Below are 14,266 nucleotides of genomic sequence, written 5' to 3' on the forward strand. Positions count from 1 at the left end.
CGAACTCACGGACCGCGAGATCGTGACCTGGCTGAAGTCGGACGCTTAACCGACTGCGCCACCCAGGCGCCCCTGTTTATTCATTTTTGAGAGACAGAGAGAGAGAAACAGAGCGTGAGCGTGGGAGAGAGAGAGACAGGGAGACACAGAATCCAAAGCAGGCTGCAGGCTCCAGGCTCCGAGCTGGTCAGCACAGAGCCCAACGGGGGGGCTCGAACCCACAAACCGTGAGATCATGCCCTGAGCTGTGGTCAGAGGCTTAACCGACTGAGCGCCACCCAGGCGCCCCTCTTTTCTCAGCTTTAAAAAAAGACAAAGTCTGGGGCGCCTGGGTGGCTCAGTCGGTTAAGCGGCCGACTTCGGCTCAGGTCACGATCTCGCGGTCCGTGAGTTCGAGCCCTGCGTCGGGCTCTGTGCTGACAGCTCGGAGCCTGGAGCCTGCTTCCGATTCTGTGTCTCCCTCTCTCTGACCCTCCCCCTTTCATGTTCTGTCTCTCTCTGTCTCAAAAATAAATAAACATTAAAAAAAAATTTTTTTTTTTTAAAAAGACAAAGTCTAACATACGTGCGATAAAAGGCACAGATCTTAGAGGTAGGGTTTAGGTGACCATTTCCACCTCCCTAGAAAGTTCCCGCGGGCCCCTTTCCCGGTCACACGCGGCCGCCCGGAGGTGCCCCCAGTCGTGATTTCTATAGGAACTTCGTTTTGCCTTTCCTCGATGGCCCGGCCACGGTGTGTTTAGCCACCTTCCTGTTGATGGACGTTCGGGCTGCTGCGAACGGGGCTGCTGTGCCCATTTGCACGTGCGTCCCGCCCCCGCCGTCGTTCATGGGCTCTGGGGACGCGCACGGTGGCCCGGCGGGGGTCCTCCTTCCCCCTCGGGCCTGCCAGAGGGCCCGTCCTAAGGCTGTGGCAGGAGAGCCGCTGGGCTGTCACCCGCGCCTCCGAGGAAGCTGGCGTCTCGGCCAAACCTCGTGTGTCCTTGTCAGGATGTCAGCGTGCGCCGGGGCGCGTCGATCACCGTTCCGTCTCCCCAGCCACCCTCCCCGCCCGACCGGCTGCGCCGCCCGGCACCGAGGACCGGAGGGCTGGTGCCTTAGAAGACACAGCCAAATGGCTCCCAACGAGGCCGTGTCACCGGACGCTCCCGCTAGCGGTGCGAGGGTAGAACGAAGTCAGAGCCCGAATCTCCGTGAGAACAGGCCTGTGGTCATTCGCCTGCGGGGAAGCGTCTCCCTGTCACCCTCGCACCCTCCTCATCATCGGCCTCACGCGCAGGGGGGTTTCCGCCCAGGCTGCCGGCTCACTGGGGGTGCAGCTGGCTCTGTGATGGGTTCCAGCTCCCCCGGAGCCCAAGGCCTTGGGGGTGTGAGGACCCGGGTGCCCCATCTCACGCTCCAGTTCTCGTCTGGAGGGGCAGGGGAGGCAGGGGACAGTCCAGCAGGCAGACAGGCCTCGGGTCGCTCTCCACCTGCACTCTGCCCAGGAAAACACACCCCAAGCCCCGGAAGGTTGCTGACCGCCCGCGGTGGGCCCAACGCTGGAGAGCTGCGGTTCCTGTGGAATCTGTGCCCCCTTCCGGAGCCCTACCCGAAAGCTTCCCTGACCAGAGAGAGCTCCCGCTCTCACCTCCCACGTCCAATCCGCAGGCAAGTTCTTTCAACAAATATTTATGGAGCACCTGCCGCGTAGAGCTTAATTCCAGCGAACGAACCAGATACATTCAAATGGAGATATGCGCTCTAAGAAAATAAGACAGGGTGCTGCCATATAGAGTGGCTGGGGTGGCTGGGGAGGAGCTGGTGTTTGAAGGAGCCTATCGTGGAAGGTCTGAGGGAGAGCTCTCCGGGGAGCGGGGACAGCAGGTGCAAAGGCCCTGAGGCAGGAATGAGACTGGCATGTTAAACCCTGACAGCAGGCCTTGTGGTTGGAGCCCAGGGCAGCGATGAGGTCAGAGAGGGAAGGAGGGCTGGACGATACGGGGCCGGGAATGGGTTTGGGTTTTATACTGGTCACAACAGGAGACCGTCAGAGGGCGGTAGGTGGGGGCGCGGTGTTTCTGCAAGTTCGTTTTTGGCTGCCATGTCGAGGTTGGGCTCCAGGAGGGTCTGGTGGGACGGCAGGGGCCAGTGAGAAAGGTTGCTTGCTCTCCCCTCTGGTGAGGGCCGGAGGCAGCTCGGACTGGGGCGTTGGCGGCAGAAAGAGTGGACAGATATGGGACACGTGGTGGAGATACGGTCACGGGCCGGCTGACAGAGTGGATGTGCCCAGCAAGATGAAGAGAGAGCAAGGGTGATGCCAAGGTCAGGGGTCCGAGGCACAAGCAGGGTGGCATGGGAATACCCGAGATATGGGAATCGGGGGGAAACTCGCAGGTGCGGGCTGGGATCAGGAGTTCTGTTCTGAACGCGTTACGTTTCAGACACCTGCCGGGCCTCCCAGAAGGGCATGGCATGGGCATCGAACACCCGAGTCTGGAGTGCCAGGGAGAGGTGGCTCGAACTCACCAGGCTGGAGCTGTCCACTCTGAGCCATGAGACCAGACGATCCCCGGGGGCCGGTGGGATCCGGGGACCTGGGATTACTGCTTCCGATTCCTCCCTCCCTGTTAGAGAATTACCCATAGCTATACCCTCTGCCTGGTGACTCTCCTGTGCCTCCCACCCCGCTGATGTGGGACTTGGCCGTGTGACTTGCTTCAGCTACCAGACTACGTGCAAACGTGCAGAACAGCCAGCGTTCTGAGCCTAGAGCTTAAGAGACACCTCCCTGCACGTCCTTCTCTTGGGACCATGAGAGGAATAGCCCTGGGAAGACAGGTACCAGAAGGTTGGGAGACGCGTGGCAGAGGCCTGAACCTGGCAGAGCCATGAGCCAGAAAATACACGCCGCGGTGGTAAGTCCCTGAGTGCCGGGAGTGGGTATTACGCGGCAGTATTTCAGCCGTAGCTGACTGATACACAGAGCAGAGGCGAGGCCCTCTGGGAAGGAGGATGGGGGCATGCTTGAGGGCTTGGTGCAGGGTAGGCACTCGGCAAACTCTACCTAGCCTCCTGTTAATTGTGCATCTAAAACAGAGACCCTCCCTGAGCGTTTTCTCGACTCTGGGCTCCTCAGGGCCACTCATGTGACCATCTGCTTCTGTCTCGTATTTCTTTCTCCCTTTCCATAGATTTCCCCCAATTATAAAAATCACTTATTACCGCCGAACCCAGAGATAATCCTGGTCACGACTTCGGGGTGCCTCCTTCCAATCTTTATCTTACGTCGCTGCCAGAGACTGAGTCGCTATTGGACCAGAGGGACCAGGGACGTTTGCGGGGGCGGGGGTGGGGGGGATCCGCTTGTATGTACACATACGCAACATGGGCGGGGAGAGGGTCTCGGTGGTGTTTTTTGTGGGCAGGCCCTTGGGGTTGAAATGGGAAAATATCAGCAGCAAATATCCAACATTTGCCATAAACCGGTGTCGTGGGCGCCGTCGGATCTCTGCCCACAGGGGCACTCAGTGCCCACAGTTCCGGAAGGTGCCAGACCCACAGCACCTTCGGCCAGCGAGGATGGGGTTGGGAGGGTAGAGGATGAAATGTCCCTGTGATGGCTGGCTTCCCTCCCTGTGTCACCTTCTCACGCCCCTTGTAGCTCACCCTGGGGTGATCGTCGCCAGATAAGCCGCTTGTGTTTACGTCCCTGCTCCTTGGGGAGCCACCGTTAGTGGCCAGGTGCTGTGTACGCGTCCCCCATTTCTTCTCACAACCATGCGGCAGGTTCTCGGGTGACCTGTGGTTTTGTAGCAGCTCTGCTATGACGCGCCACACGCTGGCCATGGTAAGTGCGCTGACGGAGGTGACAGGAGCGTCTGAGCCCCAGTGACCAGGGCTTGCCCTCGACCTAGAGAAGGGCCTCGGGCTAAAGTCAGGTTTCACCAGACGGAGGTTTCACGTTCACGTTTCTTTCTCTGTTTTTAAATGTTTATTTTTTCTGGGGAGAAAGAGAGAGTACAAGCAGGGGTGGGGCAGAGAGAGGGGGAGACACAGAATACGAGGCGAGCTCCAGGCTCTGAGCGGTCAGCACAGGGCCCGAGGTGGGGCTCGAACTCCGCCAGCTCATGACCTGAGCCGCGGGCGGACGCCCAACCGACTGGGCCCCCCGGGCGCCCCTGTATGCACATTTTGCAACCTGACTGTGAAGATTTCCCATTTCCTAAAGATTCAAAACTCACCTTTACGGTTAGGCGTATTTAACGATGATCTTAGGTGATAGGTACAGAAGGCGATCTACGTGCCAGGTGCTGACCTTGGCATGCTGCGTGTGCTAACCGTCTGACCCATACAGGGACTGGCAGCTGAGTCCTATCACTCTCCCCGCTTACAGAAGGGGAAACTGAGGCACAGCGTGGTAATACAACCATAGACTGGAGATTTAGGCCCGGGTCGTCGGACTCCAGAGTCGGGGTTGGGGGACATGGTGTTTGTAACCCCCCCCCCCCACTTAGTTTTGGACGTGTATTTCTATTTTCTAGTTGCTGTAAACCACACACAGCAAGCAGCCTCGCCCTCCATCACCATTGGGCCTCACTAATTACTTCCTTAGGGTGGATTCCCAGGAAGAGAATTATGGGGTCAGAGGGCAGAACTGTCTTTAAGACTCCTCATCCCCCGGGGCCCTGCTCTGGCCTTGCTTTCGGACTCTCTCGCCTCCTTTCCCACACTGTCTTGGGCCCGGAGTCAGTGGGAAACATCCACCTTGGCCTCTCTCTGCCCAGCCCCCACCTGCCCGAGTCTGCACCTGACCTCCCGGGTCCTGTCCTGTGTGCCTGCAGAGGACGTCTGAGCTTCCTTCCAGAAAGGACGGGGGAGGGGGATCTTACTGGAGGAAATGGGGTTGGTCCTGACACAGCGTAGGGACTTGGCTATGATGAATGAATGAGTGAGTGAACGAGCGAACAAGTCCCCTGGCCCGCCTGGATAGATTTCCGGGTGCGGAGCCCTCGTAAAGCAGCCCCCCCTGGACTCCGGCGTCCACGGGGGCTCCGCGTGCCTCTAGGCAGCTCCCCACTTGCTGGGGGCAGAAAGGAAGGGATCGTGCAGACACGACCCCCTCAATCTGCAACCAACGCTCTACAGCTAGCCCTGGGCCCGTCCCCTCGGACACACCTTCCCTGACAGGTGCTTTCTGTACTGGGACAGGTGGTCCAGCCCGGGCACCTTGGCTGAAACCAGGCCCCCTGCCCGGGATGCCTCACAACTCGATTTTCTAGCCTGAACAAAAAAGGGAACAAAAATACTGCAGCGGTTATCGATTGCTGCATTACAAATCACCCCCAAACGAAACAAACATTTATCGTCTCACACAGTTTATGAGGGGCAGGACTGCAGGAGCAGCTCAGCTGGTGGGTCCCTCAGAGGGGGGCAGTCAAGACAGGGGCCTGGGGCTGCATCAACTGAAGGTTCCATTGGGGCTGGAGGCCCAATGGATGGCGCCCTCCCAGGGCTGTTGGGCGGGAGGCCTCCGTTCCTCGGCCACGGCCCCCTCTCTAGGGTGGCTTGAGCGTCCTTACAATATGGCCACTGGCTCCCTCCAAGGCGGGGACCCAAGAGAGCAAGGGAAGCCAGGACACCTTCTACGGCCTCCTCTTGGGAAGCCCCACTCACCATCTCTCACACACTCTGTTCGTTAGAAGTGAGCCCCTCCGTGCCGTCCACACACAAGGGCCGGGGAATTAGGTCGCCCTGAGAGAGGAGCCGATGTTTGTAAAAGCTGCCACAGGCGCCTGACGGGGTGCTGAAGCTCATGGAGACGGTCCGACGGGCACCGGGCCTGGGCACCAACTCAACCTGCCAAGACTCGGTCTGTGGCAACCGTGGTTGTATCACCATTCCCCAAACCCAGCACCCAGCCTTGCTACAGTTACCCAGCCCCCAGCACCCATCTACCCCAAACGGCACCGTCAGCATGGGCTCCCCAAATGCTGCCTCTCTCGTTTCCCCCCTTGCCTCCCCCCAGGCAGCCAGGGCTCCCCATTTTCAACAGGATAAAACCCGAAGTCCTGCTTAGCAGTCGGGCGTGCCGGACCACACAGATCTCTCCTTTCTCCACTCGGTGCCTCCTCTGTTCCCGCCCCTTCCTCCCCACCCCGGCCCCCTTAGCCAGGCCGTCACCCACCGAGAACCTTGGCCCCTCTGGAGCCCTTGAGTCTATTTCCGAGGAGTGTCATAAACATTTTATGCACGGTGTGCACGCAAGGTGGGCCAGCTGAGCCCAAACCGAGATCCAGCGTGGTTTTGTTCGCAGCCGATGGGACTGGCCCACCTGGGATGTGCAGCTGCTTGGAGATAACGCAGGAGGAGTTTTCACTCTAAGAGTTCAGGAGGAGAAATGAGTCGGGTCGCCTGGAACAGTCGTCCAGGCTGTGCCCCGCACAAGGCTGAGAAAGCTGGTGGGTCTGAGAAGGGCACCTTTTTCTCATTTACTCAAAGGCACCAGATGGGATCCTGGGGCCGCGGAAGAGTCAGCACGTGGCCACGTGGGATGGGATGGTTTGGGCTCACCCGGAACGTTCGAACCAGCAGGGATTCCCAGGCAAGACCGTGAGACTCTGGGCACAAGAGTGTGTCTGAGGGCCAGCAAGGGCCCCTCTAAGACAAGCCCATGCTGCCAGCCCTGCCCATGTCTCCTAGCTGACCCTAGCCCTGGACAGGGGAAGGCTGGCCCTGCCCTGAGTCCCTACTATGTGTCCGGCAGTCAGCAAGGCAGACTGTCCCTTCCTTCCAGGGCGCCCGGGCGATGGGAAAGAGCAAGGAAGGGGGGTGGGGGGGTTGCTGTGCAGGGTCAGCTCAGGGCTGTGCAGGGGAGCCCAGAGCCTCCCGGACGGCCCCAGCTCCTGCACAAGCTCCGTTCTGCCTGGAGCCCCACGCCTGAGCCCTCAGCTCAGAGCAGACAGCCATGCTAATCCTCTCCCGGGCTGGTGGCTGCCCCCAGCCAGGAGGGGAAAGCGAGCCACCCGGAAAGCTGGTTTGGAGTCCCCATTAGTTGTGGATGGCATCATGGTGCCACCAGGAGATTATCCACACCTGGCCGGTCCCCGGCGGCCGGCCCCAGCGCCCTAAAAGAAGGCAGCTAGCTATTAAGGAGATTCATGGGAAGGGGGTAAGGCGGGGAGAAAGCTAATCAAGCTGTCCTGATTGTAATTGTCCGAAGGTGCTGGCCTCCCCTGTGAACGTGTGCACCACCAGCCTGCCTCTGCGACTCGGCGGGGCTTCTCCCTGCTGGGACTGTGCCGGGTAATGTTCTTTTGACATAACTCTATTTAAATTCACATTTCCATCACCTCCCAGAGGAGCCGGCAAGAGAGCTGAGCTGCGTGGTATAAGCCGGGAAAGGATTAGATGGGGTGGGTGTTATTTTTTTTTTTTTTTTCCCTTTTATTTTCCTTTAGCGATGGAGACAGGGTAGTGGAAATGGGGCGGTTGTTCTAGAATCCTACAATATCAGAGTCAGAGGGGCTATTAGAGGCCATCCGGCCTACATCCCCTCAGTGTCCTCGTAGAAAACCGAGGCCCCGAAGAGACCCCTCCCTGGGTTCCTTCCCTGGCCAGACCCCAGGGCAGATGTCAGGGAAGCCTGGAGCCTGGGTCTGTGTCCGTTCGTCCTGCTGGTTGGCAGATGATGCGCTCCCCTCCCAGTCAACCTGCCAGCCACCTGACGCCCCCCTGAGAGGCCCAGCCCCTTCCCTGCTGCTGAGCCCGGGAGGGAGGGAGGGAGGGCGGGAGGGAGGCAGCCGAGCCCCTGTCATGAATCACCTTTCTCCGGTGCAGAGCTGGGGCCTTATTTCCTCGGTAGGAGGCCCCTGGGGGCTGGCAAAGGCCAAGGCCTCTCAGGAGGGGAGGAGGGGGCAGGTGAGGGGGCCATCAGATATGAGCCTGGGCACAGGGCCAGATGGAGTGGCCAAGAATGTGGTTCCCGGGGGGGGAGACAGTGGGGGGGGGGTGGTGGCTGAAACCAAGTCAGACTGAAGGCTCTGTGGCTGGAGAGACGGGAAGAGGTGAGGAGCGGGGAGGGAGGAAGGGAGAGGCAGGTGCCGGCCCTCCTGTCATCCTGATGCTGGCCAGGAGGGTGGGGACGCTTACAGCAGAATGCAGGAGACAGCATGGGAGAGGAAGTTAGTGGCATTTGGGACGAAACTCCTAGCCTTATGAATGCCAGAAATGTTCAAAGGAGCATCTGGTTTTGTTTTGTTTTTTTCAATTTTTCCCCATTTCCAACAGCTTGGGTGCTGTGGTGGGGGCTGCAGCCCAGCCTGGGGGGGGGGGTCCCCTCTGCCGAGAGGCCTTACCACCATGGTGACAGCGAGGAGGGGGACAGGGCGTGGCCTCCTCCAAGCAGCCAGGCAAAGCCCTGTGGCGGCAGGTCCCGGGGAGACGAGACGACCACGGTTCAGCTATTCGATGGTCAGGAAGGTGCTTCATCTCTGGGGGGTCCTCATCTGAGGCCGGCAGGATGGGGGCTTTGGACTCCAACCCAATGGGGTGCACTGGACCCTCTCCTCTAGAGTGAGGGACATCCGTCCTGGGCAGGGGGTGGCCGGGGTGGTCCCCTGCCTGGATCCCAAGGTTCTCTGGGCCCCCACAACTCATGTCTAGCATGGGCTCTCTCTCTCTCTCCTCCACTCGTTTGTACCGAAGTTTCCTCACATGCCAGCGCCTGCACCCGGTCCCGACTAAGGCTCAGAGAGGTTAAGACGCTCACCTAAGGTTGCACAGCCAGGAAGTGCCCTCATCACCATTAGGGTACCCACTGTGACCAGTCTGATGGACCCAGAGAGAGAAGTGGGGGGAACCTGGGCTGAGTGAGGTACCCGGGCGCCCCGTCTTTTTAGTCAGTCACCTCCTCAATCGGGCTCCAGGAACTTTGTTAGGCCACACCCCTTCTCTGGCCTCAGTTTCCCCGTCTGCTACTCAAGTCTGCCTCTCGGGGCCTTGTGCGGATCAAAGACGACAAGGGTGATGGGGTCGCTTTGCAAAGGGGTCGCAGGGCCGGACGCTAGAGGACAGGTGGAGGTGGTGAGGTGGCCCACGGAGGGTTCAACTGGGTGGGGTGGGGACCTGGGGTCCCTGCCTGCAGCCAGCACACGGGCCATCCCCCCGGGCCTTCAGGGGAATAACAGGCCATCAGACCCCCAGAAAAAAGAGAGGAGAGAGCTGTGGCCTTGTGCTCTGACTGCTCAGAGTGACCCTGCCCTCAGCAGGGTGGCCCGTGTGGACAGGCTTCCCCCGTGCCATCGATGGGGAGGGAACACCTCTCCTGGAAGCCAACAGCTGGGAACTTGCCGTGGAATATCTGCCCTCGGCTCACATGACTGGCTGGAAGGGCTGAGGCCGGAGTGAGGAGGGCGGGTGGCCTGCATGCGGGCTGTGCTGCCCATGTGGCCGGGGAGCCCCGGACCGGTCAGCTGCCTGTCCCCCAGATGCCGAACCTCCGACTCCTAGACTTTTCCGACCGGCGTCTCAAGACCAGGGAGCCTAAGAATCGTGAGATATCCCAGGATGTTGGGGAGAATTTTTTTTTTTTTCTAAAAAAGATAAGTAACGGCAAAGGAATTTGAAAATACTTCCCAAATGCGAGGACGGCTGATTCCTTTGTGCCATCTTGGAGGGTGGGTGTGGGGCGTCTGGTAGGGGCTGGAACACTGAGGGGGCTGGAGAGACATGGAGAGGCTGCCAGGACACCTGCTTCCTCTCGAGCGAGAACGCAGAGACGTGACAGGCCACACTCCAGATGTTGCCAAGGCCCCCCTCCGCCTTCTCCTGCGAACTCCCGTCCCTGCAGCTGGGCCCCGCTGGCCTTGCCCTCAGCTGCGACCGGTGCCTTCGGTTTCAGCTGCGACGCTCTGCTTAAACAAGATCTTTTATGGAAGTCCCCGGGTGTCACATCAGAGCCGTTCTGGGTGCGGGTTGGGGGGGTTGGGATGGGGAGCTTAAGGGCCCCTGGCTCCCTCCCGGCGCCTCCGGCGGCCTCCCGTGGCCCCTCCAGCCTTTAGTCCCCCACAAAGTCGCCCTGCAGACCCTGAGACTGGGAGCACGTCTTTAACCCTGGCCCGGGTGGGGACTCTGTAGACACAACACCCAAACTCCGGCACGTGGAGAGTCACGGATTCTGAGGCCATGAGCTGAGCTCCTCGGATTCCCGGTGAGGCTGGGCCCCCCTCCCCCCACCCCGCCGCCGGCCTGCTCATGTCTGTGAGCGGGACCCCGATGCCAGCCGGCAGAGGCGACCAGAGGAGGTGAGGGCTGGCGTGTCTGCTCTGAGGGTGGGCGAATTGGGACACTTGGGGCTACCACCTCCAGAGTGCCGCTTTAGGGCCCGGGGACCGCGCCTGTCCCAAAGCAGGTGCTCAATAAAGTTGACTAAATGGCAGAGTGGGGTGCCTCCACCTGAACCCAGGGTCAGGGAGCCGTGTGGGGAGACTGCCAGCAGAGCCAGCACCCTTGGGCGCCCGGTGGGTCAGCCGGGCTTCTGTCTGGGGAGGGGTCACCCGAAAGCTGTCAAGTGGCCTCTGTGATGTGTGTCCTAAGGGACAGAAACCTCAGGCTGGGCAGGAACCCCCTCAGGGGTCTGACTTGGTCAGGAAGGGTCCCCCCGAGGAGGTGACCAGGAGCAGTTGAGGTGGGAAGGCTAACAGGTGTCACAGGTGAGGAAGCAGGGAGCCGGGGCCCCGAGATGGGGGAGCAGGGACAAGGGGCACCAGAGGACAGGCAGCTATGAGGGAGGGGTGGGGCGGGAAGGGGACGGAAGGGATGTGGGGGGGGTGGGAGGTGCTGGAGACAAGACTCTGTGTCCCCTGCACACCCTGGTGGAGAGAACAAGGGACTCTCATAGTTTTAAACAGGGGCTCCACGTGATCAGAGAGAAGTTGACTGTGATGGTGACAGGAGACGGATGGAGGGGGCGACCAGGGGATGCACAGAGGCCAAGAGAGGTGACACTACAACCAGGCTGGGGAGGAGGAGAGAGAGTGAGGACAGTCAGCAGGGGCTTAGGAGAGACGGTGCCGGTGACGGGGGTGTCGAGAGTGACCCCCACCCCCGCCCCATGCTGGTATCCGGTCCAGGCCCTTCCATGAGGGGGGTCCCATCACATCAACAGGAACCTCGGGCAAGGACCAGTCTTGGGGGACAAGATCGGAAACTCTGTACCGAACATATTGGGCCGGGGGCAGCCCTTGAAACACGCCATGGGGGATCTCAAGGCGGCATTGGAGGCCTAGGTGTGGGCTGCGGTGGCCCTGGGTGGCCGGTCCCCAGGGTGAGAGTTCCCAGAATGAGTCGAGGCTGGACGCAGGGGTGAGTTTCGGCGACAGCCTGAGAATTCCAGGCCACCATCCTGGGCAGGGAGCCTACAGAGTGGCCGACAGGAGCTTCCCGCGCGAGACATTGGCGAGGGCCGGCGGGCTCCTTGTGAGAAGCCCCCGGGGACCCCCGGGGATGTCCAGGTGGCTCTGAGAGGAGGCTGCGGCCCCCAAATGGTGCGGATGGCAGGGGAGTGAGGTGGAACCAAGTGAGCCCAGTGCTCATGGGATTTGGTCCGAAGTCAGGGCTGCTAGAGCCGTTCAGATTCAGGAGAGCCTGTAGCAGCCTTCCAAGATGCCATGATTCTAAGACTCGGTGACCTCTGATTCTCAGACAGTGGCCTCGGAGTCCGTGACTGGGGCCCATCTTATGCCAAAGCCCCTGGGGGGGCCATCCCAGCGCCCCTTCCTAGGGATGTCTCCAGCTGACCTTCCAGCCGCAGCAGTGACCCCCGCCACGAGTGAGGGATCAGAGGGCGGGATCAGAGGGCGGAGGGAGAAGGGGTCACCCTGCCCGTGGGGGCAGGTAGGGGGTGCTTCCTGGAATGGGGCCAGGCAGCCTGAGTTGTGTCCCTGCTCACGCTGTTCCTCAGACACCCTCATAGTATGAATAATGAAAGGGCAGCTCCCTGGGAGCCCGCAGGCCCGCACTTGGCTCTGGCAGGAGCGTAGAATGCCAACTTGTCCCAACGATGCCACCACAGACAGATGAGGGAGCAAGCCTGCCTGGGCAGGACAGCTCTCAGCAGCCTACCCTGCCCGCCCCCGGGGGGGCTGTCTGGGATGTCTTTAAGGATGCTTTGTTAAGCCCCATTAAATATGCATCGCCCCCGTTAAATTTTAATGTCCCACTTTGAGGTGTCACATTTTTTACCTCCTCCTGGGATGGGGGAGGGTTGGCCTGCCCAGAGCTGAAGTCTGGTGCCAGGGACCCAGACAGGGGCTGCGGCAGCAGCCGAGGGGAGCCTGGCCGTCCCTCATTCCTCGCCTAGCACTTGGGCTTTGACAAGGCACAGCCGGAAGGCACTGCCCTTGTGAGGATCTTCCCCAAGCCTCTGGCATCCCCTGGCCAGAGGGATCCAGCGTTAAAGTCCGAGCAAAGCTGGGGTCAGCGATCTCTTCCTGCAAAGGGCCGGACAGTGAATATTTTAGGGTTTGCCCATTCAGCTTTGATTTCTTTTTTCCAATCCCTTAAAAATGTGAACACCGTTCTTAACCTTGGATTTGGCCTGTGGGCCATAGTTCGCCAACCCCTGGCTACAAGATTGTGCCTGGAAGGCGGGGGTGAAGGGCTTTGGAGTCAGGTAGACCGGGGCCAGGAGACCTTGAAAACACTCACCAACCTGCGGGCGTCCGATCCGGTCAGGACAGGTGCCACTGTAAGCAGTGCCTGAGGTCCCGTTACCCTGTCTGGGCCCTTCTGGCTCTGCCGCCCACCTCCCTGTGCCTTGGAGAACCTCCCCTCTTTGGGCATCTGTCTTCTCTGTGTGTGACATGTAAACAGGGCCTGAGGCCTCCGTTTTGAGAATTCTGACGTGAGATGGGGAAACACAGACCTGAGGGAGCCAGGGGCCACAGGCTGCTCAGCAGAATCGCCCCACGGCTCCCGAGAATGAGAAAACACTACCGGCAAAACCGCAATTCTGCCCCAGAGCAGTTAGGCAAGAAAAGGAAATAAGAGGCGTCCATTAGGGAAAAGAAAATCGAAACCACCAGATCCTGCCTCGTACCATTAGGGCGGCTCTTACGCTGTGAAAACCAAAACAGAACAGAAACAACAAGGGCTGAAGAGGATGTGGGGAGATTACAGCCCTTGTGCCCTGCTGGTGGGAATGCAACATGGTGCGGCCCCTGTGGGGAACGGCATGGGGGCTCCTCAGAAAATCAAAAGTGGAATTATCGCATGGCCGGCAAGTCCACTTCTGAGATACAGCCAAAAGGATTGCGAGCAGGGTCTCAAAGAGATACTTGTACACCCGGGTCTGTAGCAGTGTTATTCACGACAGCCAAAGACAGAAGCGACCCAAGTGTCCATCAAAGGATGAATGGATAAACAAAATTTGGTAGATCCACGTGACGGAGGAACAGTGAGCCACAAAAAGGAATGAGGTTCCGACACCTGCTGCCACCTTGACCCCAGCAGCCCACGTACTGTATGATTCCTCATCTACGAGATATTCAGAGTAGGCCAATCCAGGGAGGCAGAGAGCAGATTAGTGGTTTCCGGGGGCCGACGAGGAGGGGGGAGGCGAGGAGGGAATGGGGGCTGACTGCTTAATTGGTATGGGGTTTCCATTTGGGGTGCTGCAAAGTTCTGGAACTAAGGTAGTAGGAACAGTTGTGCAACATCGTGGATGTATTTGTTTCCACCGATATTTAAAATGGTTAAAATGGGGGCGCCTGGGTGGCGCAGTCGGTTAGGCGTCCAACTTCAGCCAGGTCACGATCTCGCGGTCCGTGAGTTCGAGCCCCGCGTCGGGCTCTGGGCTGATGGCTCAGAGCCTGGAGCCTGTTTCCGATTCTGTGTCTCCCTCTCTCTCTGCCCCTCCCCCGTTCATGCTCTGTCTCTCTCTGTCCCAAAAATAAAAATAAAAAAACGTTGAAAAAAAAATAAAATGGTTAAAATGGTAAATTTTATGTAATATGCATTTTACCACTGTAAAAAAAAAAAAAAAATATATATATATATATATATATATATATATATATATATATATATCATAGGTCCAGGCTGGAAGGAATGGAATCTGCTGTGTGAGACCCAGGAATCCAGCTTTTGAAAACTCCCCTGACATACACCCAGGGGCAGGTGACAGTCTACTTAAGGAAGGGGACTTCGGGGAGCATACATTTGAAGAGGCAGGTCGAACGGGGGACGGTTTCTCTCAAACCCTCTGTTCTCTTGAGCCCCAGGGCCA

Source organism: Leopardus geoffroyi, chromosome D4, assembly GCF_018350155.1.
Source record: "Leopardus geoffroyi isolate Oge1 chromosome D4, O.geoffroyi_Oge1_pat1.0, whole genome shotgun sequence".
Lineage (NCBI taxonomy): Eukaryota > Metazoa > Chordata > Mammalia > Carnivora > Felidae > Leopardus > Leopardus geoffroyi.